Raw genomic sequence first — 26950 nt, 5'->3', positions numbered from 1 at the left:
AACTTATGTCGCCCAGGAAAGAGAAAAAAAACACACCCCTGAGCAACGTAAGTTTCGCAGGCATAAGTGCTCATGTGCACAGCGCTGTGTCGGTGGGAGATGTTCTTCTGCCGACATAGCTACCGCCGCTCATTTAGGTGATTTTATTATGTCGATGTGAAAGCTCTCTCCTGTTGGCATAGAGCGGCTACACAAGTGATCTTACAGTGGCACAGCCGTATCGATACAGCTGTTGCACTGTAAGATGGCTCGTGTAGACATGACCTAACACTACGATGTCTATGAAGACATTTCCTGGTTGTTGTAGCTCAGTCCAAAAGTCTTTGACAAAGTATTTTGACATCCAAAGGCAATTTTTGAACAAAAAAAAAAAAAAAAAAAAAAAATTAAAGCCCCTCTCTACACCCTGTGCAGCTGCTTCATATCTTGCTAAATCAGCGGTTTCTTTGATGTAAATTCAACTGCAATCAAATTTGCTATTGACACCAGAACTAGAAAAATAACAAGTCTACAGGAGGACAAAACCAAACTACTAACTAATCTGAAAAGATTGTAAGAGTTGAGGCTGCAGGCAAGGAGAAGGAAACTGATCCTCTTAAGCATGAAGTCTACAGGAAATTGAGCAAACAACCACACGGATTAAACTGAGGCCTTGCCTACCACACGAAAGTTTTTGGTATAATTGAAGGAGTGAATGTGAACGGATATAATTGGCATAAACCCCACTGTGAATGCTCTTATTCATATAAGAGTGACTTTTTTCAGCTTAGCTTATGTCACTTGGGAAGGGGTTTATGGTAAACAAACAAACAAAAAAAATGCTCGTAATGCAACAAGTGTCAAAACCAGGGGAGGGAAGTGGGGCACAGACCTACATAACTATACCTGTATAACTGGGTTTCCCAGATAGACAAGCCCTGAGTATATTTCAGCCTCACCTCACCACTGAACTATTACTACTTCAGCTGCTGTAGGAAGCGTGTAAGGTCAGGATGCTGAAAGGGGAGGTATACAAGAAAGGATTTCAGCCTTAAGACATGGACCGCAATATAAAGTTTGAGAAGCACTATGCTGAGCAGGATAATTATGGTTGACATTTAAATTGCCATTACGTTTCAGAGTTAAACACTCCATGAAAGGGAACTGGGCAGGTTATGCCTCTCAAAGTTATTGTTCTAAGCTGTGGAAGCAACACTGCGTCAGGACAAATTCAGAAAGTTTTCTTCAGCTTTACAACTACAGAGGCTAGAAACTACTCTGTAAGTATTAAAATGCTTAAATTTTCAAAAAAACACTGGAAATACAAAACAATCCACAGGAAGACCCCACTTTCCTAGAAATCTCGCACAGATTTCCAAAGCCCCAACAGTAACTAAAAGCAGAAAGCCCCAAAAGATTTTTGGGGTTTGAAACATTTGTTATAACTAAGGCTGTCAATTAATCGCAGTTAACTCACACGATTCACTCAAAAAAATTAACTGCGATTAAAAAAATTAACTGAGATTAATCGCACTGTTAAACAATAGAATGCCAATTGAAATTTATTAAATCTTTTTGGATGTTTTTCTATATTTTCAAATATATTGATTTCAATTACAACACAGAATACAAAGTGCACACTGCTCATTTTATATTATTTTTGATGACAAATATTTGCACTGTAAAAAATTATAAACAAAAGAAATTGTACTTTTCAATTAACCTCATACAATACTGTAGTGCAATCTCTATCGTGAAAGTGCAACTTACAAATGTAGATTTTTGTTGGTACGTAACTGCACTCACAAACAAAACAATGCAAAACTTTAGAGCCTACAAGTCCACTCAGTCCTACTTCTTGTTTAGCCAATCGCTAAGACAAACAAGTTTGTTTACATTTACAGGAGATAATACTGCCCACTTCTTATTTACAATGTTACCAGAAAGTGAGAACAGGCATTCGCATGGGACTTTGGTAGCCGGCATTGCAAGGTATCTACATGCCAGATACATTAAACATTCGTATGATTCTTCATGCTTTGGCCACTATGCCAGAGGACATGTTTCCATGCTGATGATGTGCATGAAAAAAATAATGCGTTAATTAAATTTGTGACTTAACTCCTTGGGGGAGAATTGTATGTCCCTTGCTCTGTTTTACCTGCATTCTGCCATATATTTCATGTTATAGCCGTCTCAGATGATGACTCAGCACATTGTTCATTTTAAGAACACTTTCACTGCAGATTTGACAAAACGCAAAGAAGGTACCAATGTGAGATTTCTAAAGATCGTTACAGCACTCGATCCAAGGTTTAAGAATCTGAAGTGTCTTCCAAAAATCTGAGAGGGACAAGTTGTGGAACACGCTTTCAAAAGTCTTAAAAGAGCAACACTCTGATGTGGAAACTACAGAATCCGAACTACCAAAAAAGAAAATCAACCTTCTGCTGGTGGCATTTGACTCAGATGATGAAAAAGAACATGTGTTGGTCCGCACTGCTTTGGACTGTTACCAAGCAGAAGCTGTGATCAGCATGTACGCATGTCCAGGGCCGGCTCCAGGCACCAGCTTCTGAAGCAGGTGCTTGGGGCGGCCGCTTGGGAGAGGGGCGGCAGGTCCAGGTATTCAGCGGCAATTCGGCGGACGGTCCCTCACTCCGGCTCGGAGTGAAGGACCTCCCGCCGAATTGTCGCCGCAGATCGCGATCGCGGCCATGGCTTTTTTTTTTTTTTTTTTTTTTTTTTTTTTTTGGTTTTGGCTGCTTGGGGCGGCCAAAACCCTGGAGCCGGCCCTGCGCATGTCCTCTGGACTGGTGGTTGAAGAATGAAGGGACATATGAATCTTTAGTATCTGGCACGTAAATATCTTGAGACGCTGGCTACAACAGTGCCATGAGAACTCCTGTTCTCACTTTCAGGTGACATTGAGAACAAGAAGCGGGCAGCATTATATCCTGCCAATGTAAACAAACTTGTTTGAGCGATTAGCTGAACAAGAAATAGGACTAAGTGGACTTGTAAGCTCTAAAGTTTTACATTGTTTTATTTTTGAATGCAGGTTCTTTTTGTACATAATTCTACAGTTGTAAGTTCAACTTTCATGATAAAGAGATTGCACTATAGTACTTGTATGAGGAGAATTGAAAATACTATTTCTTTTGTTTTTTACAGTACAAATATTTGTAATCAAAATTAAATACAAAGCGAGCACTGTACACTTTGTATTCTGTGTTGTAACTGAAATCAATATATTTGAAAACGTGGAAAACATCCAAAATATTTAAATAAATGGCATTCTATTATTAACAGTGCGATTAATCACAATTCATTTTTGTAATCGCTTGACAGTCCTAGTTATAACATACAAAGATGCTATAGTCCCTGTAATGTAGACGGGCCTTAGATACATATACTTGTGGTCTCAACTGAATTTTTCTCATTTCCCATACTATTTGGCAGCTTTAAGCCAAAGACCTCAAAATGCTTCTCACATGGCAAATCTTCCCTGAGCGCATGAGTGGTGGGGTTATTCCCCTGTACAGGTGGCATGCCTGACATCAAATGGTTAAATGATTTCTATTCCGTACAGGTTATTAACTTGAAAATTGATTAGAAACCCTTCTCTAATTCAACCAAAATGTGGCGCTTGATCTAGGAATTGAGTGTGTGAAAGACTAGCCAGCAGCAAGGGGTGCAGGAGAACTGTTTTGTAATGAAAGCGGATGCTGTAGAGAAAAGTCTCTATTATGCGGGCTAAGAAAACCTCCAAAAATGGGAATGTAATGGAGTAATGTCTGTCTGAATTTGCAGAGAGCTTGAAGCAATAGTTCTCAAATGTGAACTGTCCCTGTCACTTCAGTGGGTGCTAACTCAAATGCCAACGGTGACAATTGAAATGTCCACATTGTTAACTATTTCACTGTTCATCAAAATATATCAAAGGAGCCTTGGCTCGCCCAATGCTACAAAAATGCCTGCTAGCCTGCTGTAATTGACCTTGACACCACACACTTTTTTGCCCATCAAGAGGATTATTAGAGATGAAAACTTTAAATCAATTTACTTTCCATCGTTCAAATTTACTTGAGGAATTTCAGTCGGCCTGGTTCAATTTTTTTTTTTTTTTTTTTTAATAAAAGCTAACTTTTTGGTCTACCCCTTCAGAAGATTCCTTTAATTAATGATCATTTTATGAATGAAAACTGAATTAGAATACAGAAAAAGGGTCACGAGATGATCATTTAGACAATTCATGCTGAAACCCACTATGTGTGTGTGTGCACATCCTCAGAGCACACTCCTGACACATCTGCTCCATATCCCTCTAAAGAAAGCAGACACTGGATAGAGACCAGAAGCCTGGGGAACGCAGGTGTGCACTCTGATTTTGAAGTGGTAGGCAGAAATGAGCAATGAAGAGTGATGAAATACGACAGTGCAGGCTTTACTCTGTCCCTGTCAAAATACTAACTAAAAATCCTCTTCTTGCCTTCGAGTTACATAACCAGATCCTCGTTTTTAATTATAAAAGCCTTGGACGTTTAAGAAAAATATTCAGAGGGATGAAATATGCCTCTGAATGATTAGTTATATTTCAGCAGTAATGTGTTTGCCAAGAAGCTATCATGATATAATCTTTTTTTTTAAATCTTGTTGTCTAGAAACCAGCACTGCTTCACCATCAGATCAGTGTACAATATTTTCCTCCCACATAAGCAGAGGTAGGAGATTTATATTTTACAAAAATGAGACAGAAGGAAGCTTTTGCATTCAGAATCAAGGCTGAGTCACAAATATGGCAAAAACACACTAGCTAAGGGAAGAGTTCAGCTACTATCCTGTAGTGGTCTCCAGTGTTTTCCATCAGTTACTTAATAATTTTTTGTGAGGCATGTAATAATCCTAAAAAAGATCCAACCAATAAGTCATTGGTAGCCACTGCTGAGGCGAGAGGCCATTTGTAATTCAGACTGTTCAATCAGCTACAGCCCAGCCCTTTCCCAAACAAAATCTATGGACGGAATGAAACAATCATCCCATCAGATGCAAGGGAGTGATGTTCAACAGGACTCACACAGTATGTATGAGAGACAGGCGGGGACTCCATGAACACGAGTGGCAGCGTTTGGTGGCCAAACTGCAACATTCCGTGAAAGACACGTTCATTTCTACCATACTTTAACATGGAATATTAGGCTTTACAAATTATACTGAGTGGAGAGAAAGAGGACTAACAATTGTCAGCACCCTATCAAGATCTGCCTTAAGCAAGTGCAATACCAATGATTGCACTTGCTTTGAGCAGGGGGTTGGACTAGATGACCTCTTGAGGTCCCTTCCAACCCTGATATTCTATGATTCTATGATTAGTTGGCAATTCACAAGCCATCTTGGGCTCCCCCCCCCCCTTCCTCTTCACCTACTTAAGACAGCCAGCTACCTAACCAATATCTTCCCCTCCCAGCAATGAGAACAGAGGGCGAGGAAACTTAATACCCAACTCACTATCCTACTTTTTACTTAGCTAGAAGACGATTTAATGGCTGGATATTGAAGCTAGACATAAACAGATTGGAAATAAGGCATAAATCCTTAACAGTGAGAGTAATTAACCATTGGAACAATTTATGGAGTCGTGGTGGATTCTCCATCACCACAATTTTTAAATCAAGACTGGGTGTTTTTCTAAAAAGCTCTGCTCTAGGAATTATTTTGGGAACGTTCTCTGGCCTACGTTATACAGGAGATCAGACTAGATGATTGCAATGGTCCCTTCTGACCTTCGGATCTATGAATTGCAGGACCAAGTCCATTCAGAGCCCTGAAAATTCAGAGACCTTAAGTTTGGCCCTATAATGTTCTATAGGAAGCCACTATAAAGAGCAAAGCACTGGGTGACACGCTCTCAGCCGCTAGTGCTACTGAAGAGGCACGATGCTGCAGTCTGCACTAACTGAAGCTTTAAAAAACAAAGTAAGTGTTGAGGGTGCCAATAGTCTAGCCTGGAGTTCACAAAGGCAAAGATCTCTGTGACACAGCCCATGTTTGCTTAATAAGATGTGGCACAGTCTTCTGATTAGTTGACTATGATTCTTTGAGGCGGTCACTGAGAGTCCTGCAGGCTACCAACCAATTTGACACTCTGTGAAGACCCCTTCAGTGCAGAGCCCATAATATATGATCTAATCACGTGAAACAAGACAGGACCCTGAGGAAGGTAACATTAGGCAAACAGGCAGGGGAGGAAGGAACAGACAAACCAACATTGTGGTTGTTCGACTGACACAGTACACCTCTACCCCGATATAACGCCGTCCTCGGGAGCCAAAAAATCTTACCGCGTTATAGGTGAAACCGCATTATATCGAACTTGCTTTGATCGCCGGAGCGCGCAGCCCCGCCCCCCTGGAACCCCTGCTTTACTGAGTTATATCCGAATTCGTGTTATATTGGGTCACGTTATATCGAGGTAGAGGTGTATGTGCATCATGTTCCCTTTTAAAAATAAAGTTAATGTAGTGGACTAGCATAGGAGATGGGCCACTTTTACACATTTCCTCTCATAACCCTGTTGGCAGAGTTCTTAATTTGCTTAAAGAGACTAGTAATGTTGCTGTTCCCTCCCAAATCCCTTATTTATTTGTTCCCTGGGATATTAATGAGTAGGTAATTGGCATGGACAATTTTGATTTCACACAGAAGTTCAGTGTAGAGTTAATTGGTGGAATCTTCTGGCCCGAAGCACACATTCCTGGCAGCAGGATGTCTGAAACAGATTCCATTTTTTAATCAGCCTTTTCATGTTTCTTGTAGTTTTGACTTCAACTGCCCAAGTATGGAACATGTTTTCATTGAGCTTTTCTACCAAATAGGGAATACCTCCTCCGTTCCTTATCCTGTTTGTAACGTCAATAACATCTGGAGTTTAATATCTCCTCCATGCTTTCAACCCCGCACAATAAACAGTCATGTTTGCTTTGCATTAGGCACTGAATATCACACTGGCATTTTGTTCACACATGCTGTTGTGGTGAGCTAACCAAGGGGATTTTTGTAGAACAGTTCTGTGGGCAGCAGGCATCTGACTTGGCTGTTGGACAGCAGGCTGCAGGGTTTCAGCTGTACCCATCAACAGTTGACTGCTAAATTACTTTTTATGGTTTTCCAATGACTAACTACAGATCAGCCTCTTACTACAAAACTGGTTTCTGAAACAGGTCTCAGTGTTATTTGCAATGTAATGTAAGTGCTTTTACTCCTTCTTTAGCGACTGCCACAGGGCTTGGTCACTACAGGCTGCTTCTTCCTGTGAAGCTACTGGAGAAAACCATGAGAAAATATGAAGTATGCCACCAATATGCCAAAGATGCTCAGCTCTACATCAGCCTCTCATAAGGCCCTGGCAGAACCATGAATGAGCTTTCTAACATCTCACGAATGAAAGCCATGTAGCTTAAGATTTAGCAGATCAGACTGATATAGTGCTTCCCTTTCTTTGAAGATCTCACAAAAAGATTGCAGCTGCCCTCACCGGAGGGTACTTGCGTGCCTTTCAGAGAAGCTCTCAATATCGGCATTCTAGCTTTACCCTCCTCTACTCTCAAATAGCAATAGTAGCGAGAAACACCTTTCATCTTGGACAGGCCATGAGAGTGCATTTGTCTGAATCAGCGGAATGGTCAGTTATCTTTGTTACATGAAAGCTACACTACTGAAGCTCTACCTACGGCTAGTCTTGAAGGTCACTTGGAAATTTCAGGTGGTGCAAAAGGCAGCTGCCCACCTTTCAGGTACATTTACTGATGGGAGTATATTACAACTGAACTCTAGATTCCACACTGGCTGTCAATTCACTTCCGGGGGAAAGTTGATGGGCTGGATTGGCATCTATGAAGATGTACATGGTCCAGACCAGTGGTTCTCAGCCAGGGGTATGCGTAGCCCTGGGGGTACACAGAGAAATTCCTGGGGGTACATGAACTCATCTAGATATTTGCCTAGTTTTGCCACAGGATACATAAAAAGCACCAGTGAAGTCAGTACAAACTAAAATTTCATGCAATGACTTGTTTAAACTGACACACACACACACACACACACACACACACACAGACACAGAAATAAGTATGATATTTATATTCCAATTGATTTATTTTATAATAATTGTATGGTAAAAATGAGAAAGTCAGCATTTTTTCAGTAATAGTATGTTGTGACACTTTTGTATCTTTATGTCTGATTTTGTAAGCAAGCAGTTTTTAAGTGAGGTGAAACTTGGGGTATACAAGACAAATCAGACTCCTGAAAGGGTATAGTAGTCCAGAAAGGTTGAGAGCCACTTATCTCTAGATATGTCTAGATCTCTTATCTCAGAGAAGGCTTCTCTCCCTATGCTTCACTATACCTGTACTTTTACACATGCTCTTGTTATGTGTTCGAAGAGTAACACTGGTGAGAGCAGAGAAAAGGGCGGTTTCACCGCACAGCACTCGCCTTAGTAATGCAATTCTGTCAGACACACCTGAGTCCAAATTTGGCCATGGTTAGAGGAAGAATGGAAGACAAATATTGTTCATGCTTCCCATCAAGTGCAAGTTTTGGAATCTTCTAATAGTCCGGCTCCTTGATACCTTTATGGAGTCTGCCAATCATTATGGGTTGGCTGTTACGGAGGATCAAAAGGTATATACAGTTTCACATTCTGGGGACGATGTATTTGGCATCATTCTAACCTATGGGAAGTGTACCCAGAATCCAGGGCGGTGAGTCTCTTAATAAGGAAACAGTGCAATTAGTCAAGCTGGAGTTCTTTTTAAGTCTTCAGTATTGCTGAAAGTTAATTAAAGACAAATCTAAAACCTAACACACAATTGGACTTTTCCATAAGGGCTTGTCTACATAGAGAAATTTACCAGCATAATTATAGCAGTATAAACTTCCCATATGGATAGTCTTATTCCAGAATTTATTCCAGGATAACTACAGCCGTATAATTATGCCTGTAAATTTCCCCATGTATCCAAACCCTAAGCAAATCGGTCCAAGAAGGGATACAATTCCAAAGAATGCAATCTTTCTCCTTAACATTTTCCATCAAAGTTCTGTGTAGCAGCACAAGTGCAGGGAGCATAAACGTTTCGTACTAAACCACGGGATCACAATCTTGAGAGGAAACCAATAGGATTCTACACAATCATGAGATAAAGTCAGCTGTAGATTACTATCATCTATTGCTGGAACTTCAACTGAATTTTTAAAAGCCAGCAATAGAAAACTTGGTCTTATGTGTATTTCATAGCACACGTGCAATTTGTGACCAATTCTTTTGTAGTTTAGCCTCTCAGTTTTAACAAAAAAAAAAAAAAAAAAAAAAAAAAGACTTGGCGGAAAGCTCATGTGCGAAACATGAATATATGACAACTTCTACTCTAACAGAATCTCTTCACGCTGCAGTATGAATGGAGATGACCTCGTTGTAGTGCTCTACATAGTCATGCCAAACTCCTTCTATCAGAATTCTGGTCTCTCTCCTCCATGGGTCAGCAGTGACTAGGAGTGGTGCACTAGGAAGTATGCTGAACCCTTTGGAAAATATACACATTCATGATTCCCCATAGTAACAGAATAAATGGTTCTGACCGGCTCCAAAGGGAATCCCATCCAGTCGATAGCCTTGACTAGAAGGATGATGGTGTAAGAGCAAGAAAAACAGAGGGAGGAAGATTGCAGATGTGAAGAACCTCCTTTTTCTAAACTTCAAACAATAATCTATAGAGGTGTAATCCAAAACTTGACATTAAACTACACTGTAAAATCCTCAACCACAGGCTGGAATTCCCATTCAATATTCATGCATTTCTTTCACAAACCTGCAAGTTTCATGTTATAAATTTATGGGCCAGTCTGCCGTCTATGCCCATTGGGGTTCCCAAATTGGGGGGCGTGAAGAAATTCCAAGGGGGGCACGAGGCTGCCTGGCCCTTGAGTTCCCGGCTGGGGAGGCTAGCCTCTGGCCCCTCCCCTCTTGTCCCCCTTCCCCCGCAGCCATGCCACCGCATAGGCAGCACAGCTTGTGCCCGCCCACCTCCCAGGCTTTCCAATAAGCCAGTCCTGCCGCTCTGAGCTGCCTGGTAAGGGGGCAGGAAATGGGGGGGCTGGATAAGGGGCAGGAGGTCCTGGGGGGCATCAGGGGACAGGGAGCAGTTGGATGGGGCAGAGGTTCGGGGGGGGGGGGCGGTCAGGGGACAAGGATCGGGGGGATTGGATGATGGTAAAGGAGAGGTGGGGGGCGTGAGGGTTTCTCGAAAATTAAAAAGGGGGCACGATGCCGAAAAGTTTGGGAACCACTGGCCTAGACCATTACACACATTGATGAGAGAACACACATTAGCTTTAAAAACTTTTATAACACGCAGTCTGATACATTAAGGTAAAACAAGCAGTCTACTCAGAGATGATGCTTCTTCTAGGAGAATACGTAATTCTTTACTTTGTACATTTCTGAAAAAGAATCATGCATATATTCCAATTCTGCTCTGAACTACGTATCCTCCAGTCAATCATTCTGACAATTTGAATCAAGTTAAGAGTCATTTCTAGTTTATATAGTTTTAATTAAAACACAAAGTGGTCTTTAAAGAACTGCTAACCCAATAAACACCACTGCGGAGAGAGCTGTTATTTACTGATTGCTGAGAGCACTCTTGGCACAGTACAAAGGCACAATCCTTTCCCCAACTGGATTAATCTAAAAGACAGAGTGCAGCCATAGCCAGTTGAATTAAGGTGCAAATGTTCCTGTTTTTAATCCTCTTTTATATAGAGAAGATTAGCAATTATGCTGGACTACCACCAAAAGGCATAATGAAAGTGTGTTTTAAGAAGGGATTTGAAGGAGAGGATGGCAACTCAGCACGCTGTGGCCGAAACTAGCATTTAAAGGTGTGTAGTTAGCATGAATTATCTAAAAGTTGTGTACATCAAGCACACAGCCTGTAACATGTGTTAAACTGGATGAATTCGAGTCTTTAGCGCAAGTTAAAGTCAGTGTGCCCTATATGCACTAGCTGAATGCACCATACACACCACAGTAATAATCTTTGTACAAAACATGCCTTGTGAGGTATCATTTAAAAACTAATAACTCACTGGTCAATAATACCAGGATGAAACGTATACAGCAACATTGTGTGTGAAGTTATGAAATCCCCCCCTGTATTATGTCAAAGGACCATGCTCCAACTCACGTAGCCCTGATTAGGTAGAACTGGTCAAAGCAGGCCTGTCTTAAACAAAGGGATATGTTTACACCTAAATCTGCATATAAGCTGTAAACACAGTCCTCAGACAGTGAGAGAGGGAAGAAAAAGAAAGTCTGCATTTCAACATACGCAGGTAGCAAACAACAGCTTAACTCCTTTTCCCCCACCAGACTCCATGTCTCCTCGCTTTCAGCTGGAAAGAACTTTAGGGGTCACTCTCAGGAAAATGCATTTCAAAGGGGGACTGAACTATAAAAGTGAGGGGCAAAAACACCCAACGTTCTCTCTCCTTGTCTATTGCGCTCTCTTTTCACCTAAGACGACAAAAGAAACAGCTGTTGGATCTTGGGAGCAGATCTTGACCTGAACTGGTCAGCAATGCCACTGAAAACCTGTGTTAAGAACTTCACCTTGAACCAAGTCTAGTTTGTTAAATTTAGTACTGGGATGTGTTTTATCTTTATTTGTCTTGTAGCCTTTTCTGACTTTCATTCCTTAATATTTGTACTCACTTAAAACCTCTTTCTTTGTAGTTAAATAATCTTGTTTTATTCATATATTATTTATTATCCAAGTGAGGGGGAATTGTACCACTTTAACTATACCACTAGAGGTAAAGTGGTATAACTTGTGTGCAGAAAAGCTCCAACACTAGACAAGGGCAACTAGTGAGTAGCTGTTCCAGGCATAAGCGTGGAAGATGAATACTAAGATAACAGGACAAAATAGGAGCACCTGGAAGAATGATGTAGCTATGGCAGTACACCTAGTAGGAAAAGATTTTCACAAAAGCACTGGGGCGGGGAGAAGAAACCACTGTTATTTTCCATCCCTCACTCCCAAAAAATATAAGACAATGCTCTCAAAAATGCTTTCCTTAAAAATAGGTAAATCCCATCGACTGTATGGAGGACGGAAAAGAATGAACATAGGCTTCTAAAGCAGTGAACACACATGGTAAGCCAGGATCCCACTCAACTGACACCATCTGCAAAATAAGCAATTCATTTAAAACAGTTTCATAAATGGGGGGATTTCAGCGTTAAATCTACCCGATGTGTCTCTACAACAAGTGAAAAAGAAAAAATGATTCAGAGGAGGAATTGTATCCCATAAGTATTTCAGAATAATTTCAGACAGCTATTTACCATAACCAGGGACAGGACAAAAAAATTCCTTTTTTAGTGTCTCTCCCCAAAACATGAGAACCCCCTTTTTCCTACAGTTATTGCATGTGCAGACTGGGGCATCTGAGATTACAAATAATTGTAATGCTCAGTCCAGCAACAGCAATAACTAACAGGAGCTTCTTCCCCACTGTCTCTGAATTTGGGGAGGGTGAGGCGGTCAGGCATCCATCAGACGATTTTCTGTATCTTGGGAGCAATAACCCTACTTGCTAGGCTCCAAAGAATGCTAAACACCCTCAAAGCTCTTGAGACGGGAGATTACAAGATACTTCTCACCTCTCCAGACAGGACACCAGATATAATGGGCAACCTGATCCTGTCAAGTTCACAGCTTTGTACCCTGGAATTTGCTGGTAACACTTCTGTCTGCAAGTTTTCAAAAGAGGCAGAAACTTTCATTGCAACCCAATGTGACTAGGTCTAGAAGCTGAAGAATTTCAAGCTACAAGAGTATTGGATGTAGATATTGGCTTTTTTCTTTAAGTACAGATACAGTGATTTTTTTTCATGCATCTGACAAAGTGGGTGTTCACCCACGGAAGCTTATGCTTCAATACGTCTGTTAGTCCATAAGGTGCCACAGGACTCTTCGTCGCTTTTTAGATCCAGATCCAGACTGACACGACTACCCCTCTGAGAAGTGATTTTTTTGTAAACTGGATTACGCTTCTACTTGGATAGTTTATTATTTAACATTGGACTATGCAACAGTTTAACCTACGCATAGATGAGACCAGATTTTAAGCTACTGAAGTGATTTGTTAAAATGATGAGGCATGGTTATAAATAATGTTCAGCTGACCAACCATATGGCTGCTAATATTGTTCTCATGATGCATGGTTATATTTCAGCTCTCTGCTTGTGCGGGGATTGAGTTCAAATGTGAGTTTAAGGAGTGGTATTCCACCAGAGTTGAAACTTTCTTTACTCCTGGAGAACATTTGGCATTAACCCAGTCAGACCATGTTGATGTACAGTTCAAACTCACCTTAAGTCATTACCCAATTGAGGCTTTACTTGGTTTAAGTATACTGAAATACATATAAGGCTCCCACTAAACATTAGTGTCTCTGTGAAGTATGACCATATATTTGGTGTGCTAGAATTACTGGGATACAAACTGCAGCGGCAAATAAAACTCATACTGTATACCTAATCTTTCACACATTATCCCTCTCCCCCCAAAAACCCCACTCAAAATAAATGTTTCCTATTATAAGGGCATAGTCTTACAAACATCAGAGGAGTGGACTGTAAACTCCTCATGGAAGAGACGTGTCTTACAGTTTGTCTACATGGAGACACTCAGGAAAGTTAATCCAAATTAGTTTTTAAAGTTGATTAGTTAAACCTTCTGAATAAACTACACTGAATTAAGGCCACTTCAAATATGAATGAGTGTGTCCACACAGGGGGCTAATGTGATTAAACTAATCCACTTTAAATTAATAACTTTAGTTTATTCAGATTAATTTTCATATGTGCTCTCATATAGACAAGCTCTTATTAATTCATATGCAGGCATAACTATGCAGGGCTTGAAAAACGCAATCATCCAGAGCAAAAAGGGGGGTGAACAGGGCCTGAAACCTGAGGGCCCTTTCACTGAAAGGGAGGAAGGAGAATGTGAAGAGCAGAGTATCTGGAGCTACACTTCCTTTAAGAGGAGGGGTTGGTGCACAGAAGACCTCCTGTATGCCCAAGGAGGCAGCAGTAGCAAGAGTAGTAGAGGAGCTGGCAAAGAAAGACAAACCTTAATTTCTGGGGAGCAGAACTGATTTATGCTCCATTCCCATATAAAGATGTTGCAATGTGCATAATTAAATGTGCATAATTTGGGGCATGTAGGTTGGCAAATGTTTTGACCCAGGTTAGTAGGCACTGGGGAAGTTTTGCAAACCCTAGAAATCATAATAGAGTTTGATTACTTTAATGAGATGATTATGCAAGACAGTGGGAGGAAATAAGTTGCCCTTTTGGATTCGACTATATTTTACTCATTCACTTAAGCTGCAAGGTAGAATGTAAATTAGTACATATATATTTCTACATTAGTTAATGGAACTGACATCTGTTGCATTATGCAACCACAATCAAAAAACTGTACAATTAAATGAAAGTTAAACCTCCAAGTCTCTAGCATCCAACTTGGGAGTAAATCATTTTCTTACTATTCATATACTCGTCACACGCAGCAAGTGAAGTTAAAAAATGACATCTCTCATATATCCAATCATCACTAGAAGCAAAAGGTAGATCAATAATCTAAAACCGTTTTAATGAGGAAGCAGGGCCTCAGAGCCTAACAGAGCAGAATGCACCTCAGTGGAGTCTCTGGTCCTTACCAAGATACACCTGTTTTTACATTTCAGTTCACAGAAACATACTCCACTGCAGACAGATCTACTCCTAAGAAAGGGACCAAGTATGAAAATTGGAAAGAAAATAAATAGGAAAAGTTGGACTTTTCAATCCTACACAGCAGATGTCCTCCGGGAACACACCTCCATGTTTTCAGATCTTATTCGTACAGGGGAAATTTTATTTTAGGATGGTCAAGCGATTAAAAAAATTAACCGCCATTAATCGCACTGTTAAACAATAATGGGATACCATTTATTTGATTATTTTTGGATGTTTTCTAGATTTTCAAATATACTGATTTCAATTACAACACAGAATACAAAGTGTACAGTGCTCACTTTATTTTTGTTTACAAATATTTGCACTGTAAAAAACAAAATAGTATATTTCAATTCACCTCATACAAGTACTGTAGTGCAATCTCTTTATAATGAAAGCTGAACTTACAAATGTAGAATTATGTACAAAAAATAACTGCATTCAAAAATAAAACAATGTAAAACTTTAGAACCTTCAAGTCCCCTCAGTCCTACTTCAGCCAATCGCTCAGACAAACAAGATTACAATTTGCAGGAGATGATGCTGCCCATGTCTTGTTTACAACGTTACCTGAAAGTGAGCACAGGCGTTCGCATGGCACGGTCGTAACCAGCGTTGAAAGATATTTACGTGCCAGATGTGTTAAAGATTCATATGTCCCTTCATGCTTCAACCACCATTCCAGAACACGTGTCCATGCTAATGACAGGTTCTGCTCGATAACGATCCAAAGCAGAGCAGACCAACGCTTCATTTTCATCATCATCAGTCAGATGTCACCAGCAGAAGGCTGATTTTCGTTTTTTGGTGGTTCGGGTTCTGTAGTTTCCACATCTGAGTGTTGCTCTTTTAAGACTTCTGAAAGCATTCTCCACACCTCGTCACGCTCAGATTTTGGAAGGCACTTCAGATTCTTAAACCTTGGGTCGAGTGCTGTATCTATCCTTAGAAATCTCACATTGGTTTTGTCAAATCTGCTGTGAAAGTGTCCTTAAAACTAACATGTGCTGGGTTATCATCTGAGACTGCTGTAACATGAAATATATGGCAGAATGTGGGTAAAATGGAACAGGAGACATACCATTCTCCCCCAAGGAGTTCAGTCACAAATTTAATTAACACATTGTTTTTTTTAACAAGCAGAAGCATGTCCTCTGGAATGGTAGCCGAACATGAAAGGTCATATGAATGTTTAACATATCTGGCACGTACATATCTTGCAACTCCGGCTACAAAAGTGCCATGTGAATGCCCTGTTCTCACTTTCAGGTGACATTGTAAATAAGAAGCAGTCAGCAGGATCTCCCGTAAATGTAAACAAACTTGTTTGTCTTAGCGATTGGCTGAACAAGAAGTAGAACTGAGTAGACCTGTAGGCTCTAAAGTTTTACATTGTTTTATTTTTGAGTGGTTATGTAACAACAACAACAAAAATCTACATTTGTAAGTTACACTTTCACGATAAAGAGATTGCACTACAGTATTGTATGAGGTTAATTGAAAAGTACGGTTTCTTTTGTTTATCATTTTTACCGCGCAAATATTTGTAATAAAAATAATAAAATAAAGTGAGCACTGTACACTTTGTATTCTGTGTTGTAATAGAAATCAATATTTGAAAATGTACAAAGATATCCTAAAAGGTTTAATAAATTTCAGTTGGTATTCTATTGTTTAACAGTGCAATTAATCGCAAATAATTTTTTTAATTGCAGTTAATTTTTTTATTTAATCAAGAGTTAACTGCGATTAATCGACAGCCCTATTTTATTTGTATTACAGGAGTGACCAGAGACCAAATCTGAATTGGAACCCCACTCTTCCCACTCTCATTGACCTGGCTGCTGTAGCAAAAATATAGTCCCTGTTCCAAGCTCATATAAAGTCTGTAAAGCAAGAGATATTTCTTAAAGTTTGACAAAAGGCTGCTCCATGGCAGGAAAACTGGTCAGGTTTACAGAAAACTAGATCCTTTATAGAAAACTATGGGCTATTATGTAGCCATTTATATTTCACTATTACGTGTTCTTGGCCCCGTACATGTACAGATTACCCTGGGAGCATTCTGCACCAAAAAATTAATATTTTTAAAAATTCTGTGCCAAAATTTTTTTTTTGCGCAATTCTGAAAATTTTGTCAAAATAATATTACAAAAATCATGCCAGTTTCAATTATTTTGGTAATTTATTTCAAAATACCTGTCAACAACTATGTCTGTAACAATACAGACACAAAAATTCCCGCAGGAGGGGAGTTAAGAGTCCCCAGGGCTTTGGAGCTGTGCTCCGGCTCCACTCCAGCTCCAGGCAAAAACCTGCAGCTCCACTGCTCCGGAGCTGCTCCACGCTCGAGCTCTGGGCTCCACTCCAAAGCCCTGCCTATGATAATCCAGTTCCTGGTTCTCTGCCTCCTTCCCGACCCCAGATTCCAGCCAGGGGGCCAGACACCCACAGAACCACCATCCCCAGCCAATACACCCGAACCCCGTTCCTTCCCCAGAGTCCAGCTGTAGGGCCCCCCAGCCCAGATATCCACCCGCATGTAGGGTGACCAGATGTCCTGATTTTATAGGGACAGTCCCAATTTTTGGGTCTTTCTTATACAGGCTCCTATTACCCCCCACCCCCATCCCGATTTTTCACATTTGCTGTCTGGTAACCTTACCCGCATGCCCTCCCCCTCAAAACCTAGGGATCCAGAGAGAGAAATAGCCTGATGCTCCGTCCCAAACTTGGACAGTTTTCTGCAAGCAACCCTCTCCTTGCCTCAGGGCTAGCTGGGAACTGCAGCTGCCAGGAACCCCCCAGCTCCCTCCCATTCCCCCTGGCAGTGTCTTCTATGTGCGGGCTGGGCTCTGCCTGGTCCCTCAGCCCCTAGTGTCAGCTATCAGCACTGCAGCCCATTTCTGTGGGAGGGGAGGAATTCTGCACACACATTAATTTCTGCAAAATTCTGCATTGCGCAGTAGCGCAGAATTCTCCCAGGAGTCAAAGATAAAGAAAGACTAGTCCAAGAGGTGACTAGCTGAAGATCCCACCTCAAAATAAACAAGGAGTCCAGTGGCACCTTAAAGACTAACAGATTTATTTGGGCATCTCAAAATAGTGCAGATTTAACTTTCAGAAGCACGGGAGAGAATTTACTTATTTCACTGATGGATTGTTGTTCAAAACTGCAGAAAAAGCATGGACAGGGCATTAATTTGGAGAGTTGGGCAGAGTAAAGAAGGAACAGTTGTAAGCAAGACATTAAAAAAGTCCTACAAAACCCCTCTCAAAAATCAAGAACTGGAAACCTTAGTCGCATTCTTATGGCTGATCTGAGATACCAGAAAGAGATCACACTCAAAAGGAAACCTTAAGCAGAAAAACATTATTTTCTTTTCAAACCTATGCTCAAGAACACAGGAGGAAAACCATACATGTCCATAACAAAACAAAACGAAACAAAACAAAAAATCTTACTGCAAGTTTAAGATCCTATTCCTAAAATATTCAAGGAAAGTTACAATCAAAATACCTGTCTTCTGTGACTGAGACACTGAAGTCTTAATGGAAGAGATGGAAAAAGTCATTTGGAAACTGAAACGGATGAGGACTTAAATACGTAACATTCACGAAGACTAATCCAATTTCACAACAGTTTTTAAATCTGAATTTCTATCAAAATCTTTAGTTATTTTCTCTCTTAACCGAATGCTACTACAGTACTGAAAACTTGTAAACTGTCCTTTACTGAATGCTGTAAGATGCTGCTATGGTATGGGCTTGTTTTAATGCACACAAGATGAAGAGGAACTCGCTGTTAATGGATTACACACCACAAAGAAAATGGCAGACACACAAGGTAAAATAAGCATTTGAACTCTTTAGTGGGTTTTGGAACTTTAAATGCACTTAAACTGATATTGTAGAAGTAATAAGAGGTTGTGTCCAAGGGCATGAGTAATGTTTAATTTTAAAATATAAGCACATGATCCTCATTTGTTAACTTTGAAAAACAGAAATAGTCCAAAAGAAATATTAGAGGGTGAAACATATCCCAGTGAAGTGCAGAAAGGTCTATGTGCCACTTAAGTTCTTAATACAGAGGGCTTTAAGCAGTCCCTAGGGCTTTGAGCAGGCCCTCCACAGTGGGATGAATTTCACCCAAAATTTGCAGAGAAGCATATAATACAGCAACATAGCTCTGGAAGCAACATGAGCTCATGTTATGGAGAGTAAATTAACCTGGTAGGGCTAAAAGCCTCTCACTGCTTACATTGCTATGCAATTTACTGTAACCACTTCTAATTTTAAGCAAATATGTGTAACTGCGATTTACTGAACAGCTAATGAAGTTCACCACAGGAAAGCTGAGTAAGCTGCAACAAATATTTGTCTCAAATAACTATAGGAGTTACAGCAACGTAGCTACAGCACTGCAGCCATGATGCTGTAACCCCATTGTGTAAACACACACAACAATGGGAGGGCAAAAGCTGCATCCACATTGGGAGCACTTTATTGGTATACAAGGACAGCTATGCTGGCAAAGCGCTTCTTGTGTAGACCTGGCATGAGGCCACTTTACATCTGAACGCAAGCAACCACATAGTGGTTTAATAACGTGCTTGTGCTTTCGCTTTCACATCGGGGAGGGGAGTGCGGGGGGAGGGGGGGAATAGCTCAGTGGTTTGATCATTGGCCTGCTAAACCCAGGGTTGTTCAATCCTTGAAGGGGCCATTTAGGGATTGGTCCTGCTTTGAGCAGGGGGTTGGACTAGATGATCTCCTGAGGTCCCTTCCAACCCTGATAGTCTATGATCTTAACTTTCCTGAGTGACACTGTGTGGACATTTCCTTCATGAAATGTGCCTTTGGATGTTCACTTGAAGACTGGTTTTGATTTTGCAGAGTAGCAATATTTTAAACACTCATGCAACACTCCAAGCAAAGTCAGGTATACAGAGTACATGCATGCATAAGTTATCTACAGTCAAACGCTTACAAAACATCTGTAGCAAATGAAGTGTTTAACAGGAACCCTGCCTCGTTCTCTGTGTATCTTGTAAGAGTGCAACAGGCCATACAATATTTCATAAAATGTAAACATTATTCCAATATATGAAGCTACACAGCCTGATGCACATGTTAACATACAATAAGTGAGGCAGGGCTCTCCTTGTCTTGACTTATTCATGATGGATGTAGAGAGGACGGAGTCCATAGGAGCTCTTGCCTTATGCACTGCACATATTGTATATATGGCATAAACTGTGGTTTACAGCGCTAAAAGACACTACATGTAGCTAAACTTGTGGAAAAAAGTATGGTTATATGGGAAATAGTATGTGATCATATAATTGGAGACTACACCACAATGCACACCCACAGTGTTGAGGTTTGAGGGCAAATATAATTTGGTGTTTCCTGACTTGAGAGCATCACTGTAGACCCTTTTCTTTCTCTTTTATTTTTGGTTGATTGGTTGGTTAGTTTTTATTCCCAACCCTATGCTGGGTTAAATGTAAAATTCTAGTGTATTCAGGAGATGAATTACATCTAGACTTCAAAGGAATTATTTCCCAGAATCAGGCCTTTAAAAATGAATGTAAAGGTTTTAAAACATGAGCCACTATAATGCTGGAGCAGTATGTTGATGAATTAGTGCACAAGCTGAAGTTACAGCTGATGTAAAGGTGAACACAATCAGCCATGAGGTCAGATAATAAATGTTTTGTATAAGCAAACCACTAAAAACACACATGATTGCAGTCACCGTAATACCTAAAATATTCTCACTGAACTGAAAAGCTGGCAGGAGAAGTGATAAGACAATTCTGGTTGGAACAGCTGTATTAAAATAAAAAAAAAAACAACGGTAAGCGCTGCCCCCAGTAAATTAGAGTCAGTAGTCAAGATTTGATGATGGAGGCCATAATGGGTGAAACAAGGAGCAAAGGAGATTACAAGATTAGTATGTCCAAAGGTGCATCTTCCTACATACTGAAAGTGAAATTACCAGTAGTTATAAGAAACAAATCAGGGACCCTGCATGAATGAAGTCTTTTGAGTCTAATACTCTTGTCTTGTAACTGAAGACTTAAATCCCCCTTTGAATATATTATACAAGAAAATACTGGTTGAACGATTTAGACTATTTTGTCCCACAAACCATACAGAGTGGCTCCAAAACAAGATCTTGGCCACATAATACTCATATGCACCCTCTTTACAAAAAGGGAACCTGAGTTACTGGAACCGCCTTCCTAACTTCCAAAAGTAGGAAAGGACTAGACCTACCCGCAAAGCAACCAGTCTCAAGGAGCAAAGATTACTGCCCTAGCCAATGTCAGACATGGCGGGAGAGGGGGGAACGACACCGACTGCAAAAGGTAAACACACCCTTCTCATGTGTAAGGGCTGTTGCATTACCCACTATCAGCCCCTCTTCCTGAGTGCATTGGGGATCCTGCCTCCTGTCACATGGGTGCAATACCCACTCGTGCAGTTCATGCAACACATGCTTTTTGCTTTTGGCTACTTCTGAACCCACCCATCCTTTCTCCATTCCTTGGAAGGGGAAGAATCAGAGCCCAGACCTGTCCCCATGGTTCACTCCAAAGAACCACAGAACTTGCTCAAGATAGGGGGGAAAAAAAGATCCTTCAGGTGTCACCTCACGTTAAAAGCAGTGGTTACAGGCCAGAGGCATAAGTCCTCCACTCGCCCCCTAATGCCAGCAACCAAGCTCACTTCTAGAATGAAGGAATAAGTCCCTCCAGACTCACTCTTTCCCCTGGACTGGGAGTGGTGATGAGGGAAAGCACCCTTCTCCCTTGGGGGCAGTGAGGAGAGACGCCTTCGAGTGCTCTCCCCTGGATTGGCAGGGGTGTCAGCCACGTCCCATTGGAATGGGGAACAACCCTCTTTCTTTTCCCCATCCCTGAACTGGGGGACCAGGCAGGGATCCTGCTCCCCAGAGGGGTTGGCGAGCAGCCCCTTTCCCCATCCCTGGATAGGAGAAAAGGGATCAGGCAATGAATCTACTCCCCAGAAGGGTGGCAGATCAGCCCCTTTACCCATCCCCGGATAGGGAAGTGGGGGGGGAATCAGGCAAGGATCTTGCTCCCCAGAAGGGTGGGCAAGTGGCTCCTTTCCCAAGCCCTGGATAGAAGAGGGGGGTCACAGGCAGGGATCCTGCTCCCCAGAAGGATGGCAGATCGGGCCCTCTCCCCACCCTGGATAGAAGGGGGAGCCACAGGCAGGGAACCTGCTCCACAGAGGGGGGCCAGATCAGGCCCTCTTCCCACCCGTGGATAGAAGGGGGGTCACAGGCAGGATCCTGCCCCCCAAAGGAGTGGCAGATCAGGCCCTCTCCCCACCCTGGATAGAAGCAGGGGTCACAAGCAGGGAACCTGCCCCCTAAAGGGGTGGCAGATAAGACCCTCTCCCCAGCACTAGATAGAAGGGGGGGTCACAGGCAGGATCCTGCCCCCCAAGGGGTGGCAGATTGGGCCTTCTCCCCACCCCTGGACAGAAGGGGGGGTCACAGGCAAGGAACCTGGCCCCCAAGGGGTGGCAGATTGGGCCTTCTCCCCACCCCTGGACAGAAGGGGGGGTCACAGGCAAGGAACCTGGCCCCCAAGGGGTGGCAGATCAGACCCTCTCCCCACCCCTGGATAGAAGGGGGGGTCACAGGCAGGGATCCTGGCCCCCAAGGGGTGGTAGATCAGACCCTCTCCCCACCCCTGGATAGAAGGGGGGGCCACAGGCAGGGATCCTGGCCCCCAAGGGGTGGCAGATTGGGCCCTCTCCCCACCCCTGGATAGAAGGGGGGGGGTCACAGGCAGGGATCCTGCCCCCCAAGGGGAGGCAGATCAGACCCTCTCCCCACCCCTGGATAGAAGGGGTCACAGGCAGGGATCCTGCCCCCCAAGGGGAGGCAGATCAGACCCTCTCCCCACCCCTGGATAGAAGGGGGGTCACAGGCAGGGATCCTGCCCCCCAGAGGGGTGGCAGATCAGACCCTCTCCCCACCCTGGACAGAAGGGGGGGGTCACAGGCAGGATCCTGCCCCCCAAGGGATGGCAGATCAGACCCTCTCCCCACCCTGGACAGAAGGGGGGGGTCACAGGCAGGATCCTGCCCCCCAAGGGATGGCAGATCGGGCCCTCTCCCCACCCCTGGATAGAAGGGGTCACAGGCAGGATCCTGCCCCCCAGCGGTGTGGGCGAGCAGCCCTCTCCCCGGGCTGGGGATGCCCCGGAGATCGGGCAGACACCCCCCCCCCTCCCGGCAGCAGCGCCCAGGTCACCCCGGGGGGGGGGGGGATCCCGCCCGCGCCTTCCCCTCAGCCCCGCGGCCCACAGCCGAGCGCGGGGAGACCACCCCGGGAAAGGGGGGGCCCCACCCCCCCGCCGCCTCCCCAGCCCGGGCCTAGCGCGGCCTGCGCATCCCCGAGGTGGGAGTTGGGCCGGGGCCCGGCCGGGCCGGGGGAGGCCGAGCCGGCGGCGCGGGCTCCGGAGCGGGGTGCCTGGGCAGCCGGCGGGGGCCCCGCGTTGCTGCGGCTGCGCCGGGGCTGGAGGAGCTGGGAGATTGCGCGGTAGGACACTCACCTCAGAGCGGCTGCGCTGCAGCGGGCCTGCGCCGTGGAGCCTCTGCCAGGCGGCGGCCGGGGAGGGAGCCGAGCGGGGACACGGCGCGGCTCGCCCTGAGCCGCCGCAATGGCGAGCGAGCGAGAGGCGGGCACCAGCAGCAGCAGCAGGAGGAGGCCGAGGAGGACGCGTGACGTCACGGGCCGGCGCCGCCGCCATGATGAGGAGGGCACGGCCCGGCGCTGCATTGGGAGGGAGGTGGGGGCGCCGCCGCCCGGCGCCATGTTTGGGAGGTCGGGAGCCGACCGTGACAGGGGAGAATTAAGGGGGCGCCGGGCGCCATGTTTGGGAGGTCGGGGGCCTGTCGCGGTCAGAAAAGGGGGGGGGGAAGGAGCGCCATCTTAGGCAGGTCAAACCCCCACGTTGATACGCGGGGGACAGGGGAGCTGGGGCCTATGGGCTTCAGCCAAAGCCCACGGACGTCAATAGAAAGAGACCCGTGGATTTCAAAGGGTTGGGACTCAGGCTTCGTAGTGGGAAGGGCAGAGCAGGGCCCTGCTGTGAGGAGCATGGGCCATTGGGTGCTGTGATAGACGGGTGTGGGCCATTGGGTGCTGTGATAGAGGGGTATGGGCCATTGGGTGCTGTGATAGAGGGGTATGGGCCATTGGGTGCTGTGATAGACGGGTATGGGCCATTGGGTGCTGTGATAGAGGGGTATGGGCCATTGGGTGCTGTGATAGACAGGTATGGGCCATTGGGTGCTAGGGTGGAAGAGAGGCATGGACCATTGGGTGCTGTGATAGAGGGGTATGGGCCATTGGGTGCTAGGGTGGAAGAGAGGCATGGACCATTGGGTGCTGTGATAGAGGGGTATGGGCCATTGGGTGCTGTGATAGAGGGGTATGGGCCATTGGGTGCTGTGATAGACGGGTATGGGCCATTGGGTGCTGTGATAGACGGGTAGGGAGCATTGGGTGCTGTGATAGATGGGTACGGAGCATTGGGTGCTAGGGTGGAAGAGAGGCATGGAGCATTGGGTGCTGTGATAGACGGGTGTGGGCCATTGGGTGCTGTGATAGACGGGTGTGGGCCATTGGGTGCTGTGATAGACGGGTATGGCCCATTGGGTGCTGTGATAGACGGGTATGGGCCATTGGGTGCTGTGATAGAGGGGTATGGGCCATTGGGTGCTGTGATAGAGGGGTATGGGCCATTGGGTGCTGTGATAGACGGGTATGGGCCATTGGGTGCTGTGATAGACGGGTACGGAGCATTGGGTGCTAGGGTGGAAGAGAGGCATGGAGCATTGGGTGCTGTGATAGACGGGTGTGGGCCATTGGGTGCTGTGATAGACGGGTGTGGGCCATTGGGTGCTGTGATAGACGGGTATGGGCCATTGGGTGCTGTGATAGACGGGTAGGGAGCATTGAGTGCTGTGATAGAGGGGTAGGGAGCATTGGGTGCTAGGGTGGAAGAGAGGCATGGACCATTGGGTGCTGTGATAGACGGGTAGGGAGCATTGGGTGCTAGGGTGGAAGAGAGGCATGGACCATTGGGTGCTGTGATAGAGGGGTAGGGAGCATTGGGTGCTAGGGTGGAAGAGAGGCATGGACCATTGGGTGCTGTGATAGAGGGGTAGGGAGCATTGGGTGCTAGGGTGGAAGAGAGGCATGGACCATTGGGTGCTGTGATAGACGGGTAGGGAGCATTGGGTGCTGTGATAGAGGGGTATGGGCCATTGGGTGCTGTGATAGACGGGTATGGGCCATTGGGTGCTGTGATAGATGGGTAGGGAGCATTGGGTGCTAGGGTGGAAGAGAGGCATGGACCATTGGGTGCTGTGATAGACGGGTATGGGCCATTGGATGCTGTAATAGATGGGTGTGGGCCATTGGGTGCTGTGATAGACAGGTATGGGCCATTGGGTGCTAGGGTGGAAGAGAGGCATGGAGCATTGGGTGCTGTGATAGACGGGTATGGGCCATTGGATGCTGTAATAGATGGGTAGGGAGCATTGGGTGCTGGGGGGGAGGAGGGGCACAGGCCAGTGGGTGTTGTGGCAGGACAGACAGGGCCCAGCAGTGAAGAGTATGAGCCATTGGGTGCTATGGTGGGAAGGACAGGGCCACAGAATTTTGAAATGAGAAAACTACCATCAGGCACATGGAAGCACATTAGGAAAGCCGAAGCCCTACAGGGAGATGGGGCCACTGGATGCCATGTTGGGAAGGGCTGTGCCATGCTAGCAAGGAACAAAGAACTAGGATTGCTATGTTAGCAAGGGCTGACTCAAGTTCTCAGTCCTTATCTCCAAGGCACTCCATGCCCTGTGTCCAGGATATCAAAAATACTGGCTAAAGCTCTGGGGAAGGCTGTAATAGACATTTGCACTCCTTGGGCACACTATAACTTTCAGCAATAAGGGTAAAGCTCACCTGCGCAGGAAATGGAACTTTCTGAGGGGCCAGTCTGAGACGGTGCAATAAACTCCTCAAATAACTAAGGAGCATCACAAACCTCACCACCTTCCTCTCCACGTCCAAGGGGGATTTCTTTGACCTTGCTTTCTCTAACATAAATACATAGCAGCGTGTATATTTAATTTAAAAAAAAATCTAGAACCTTACTAAAACAATTCACTCCAGTGTACGTGCTTCTTCCCCTAAAGGAAAAAAATGGTTTCTTACCTATATTGTAGCATAAGAATTTAAGATTGGCCATACTGGGTCAGATCAATGGTCCATCTAACCCAGTATCATATCTTCCAACAGTGGCCAGGGCTGGATGCTTCAAAGAGAATGAAAAGAACAGGACAAGCATCCAATGATCCATCCCCTATTGTCCAGTCCCAGCATCTGGAAGTCAGAGGCTCAGGGACGTCCAGAGCATGGGTTTGCATCCCCGATCATTTTGGCTAATAGCCACTGATGGACCTATCGTCCATTAATTTATATAATTATTTTTTTAATCCATTTATGGTTTTGGCCTTCACAGCATTCCTTATTCACTTTCTCCACACCATTCATGATTTTATAGACCTCTAACATATTCCCCCTTAGTCACCTCTTTTCCAAAATCAATGGTCCCAATCTTTTTAATCTCACCTCATATAGAAGCTGTCCCTAGCCTCTGTCTGTCAGAGGGTGGAGATGGATGGCAGGAGAGAGATCACTTGATCATTGCCTGTTAGGTTCACTCCCTCTGGGGCACCTGGCATTGGCCACTGTCGGTAGACAGGATACTGGGCTAGATGGACCTTTGGTCTGACCCAGTACGGCCTTTCTTATGTTCTATGTTCTTATGTTCCAGACCTTTAATAATTTTGGTTGCCCTTCTCTGTGCCTTTTCCATTTCTAATATAGCTTTTTTGAAATGGGGTGACCAGAACTGCATGCAGTATTCAAGGTGGAAGTATACCATGGATTTATATTGTGGCATTATGATATTTTCTGTTTTATTATCTAACCCTTTCCTAATGGTTCCTAACATTGTGTTAGCTTTTTTGACCACCATTGCACATTGAGCAGATGT

At 44.2% G+C, this 26950-nt stretch overlaps 1 protein-coding gene across 2 annotated transcripts in view; it reads right to left on the bottom strand.

Annotated features, from left to right (window-relative positions):
- NRF1 (nuclear respiratory factor 1) overlaps positions 1-23561 on the bottom strand; it is a 107151-nt gene extending 83590 nt beyond the window's left edge. For both annotated transcript variants that reach the window (XM_054014233.1, XM_054014321.1), the window contains exon 1: positions 23438-23561. The gene's annotated coding sequence lies outside the window, so the exon portion shown is untranslated. The remainder of the gene's footprint in view (positions 1-23437) is intronic.
- Between the last annotated feature and the right edge of the window lie 3389 nt (positions 23562-26950).

This window comes from Malaclemys terrapin, chromosome 1 (assembly GCF_027887155.1).
Source record: "Malaclemys terrapin pileata isolate rMalTer1 chromosome 1, rMalTer1.hap1, whole genome shotgun sequence".
In the NCBI taxonomy this organism is placed as follows: domain Eukaryota; kingdom Metazoa; phylum Chordata; order Testudines; family Emydidae; genus Malaclemys; species Malaclemys terrapin.
The sequence above is the reverse complement of the archived record's forward strand: the minus strand, read 5'-3'. Positions and strand labels throughout refer to the sequence as shown.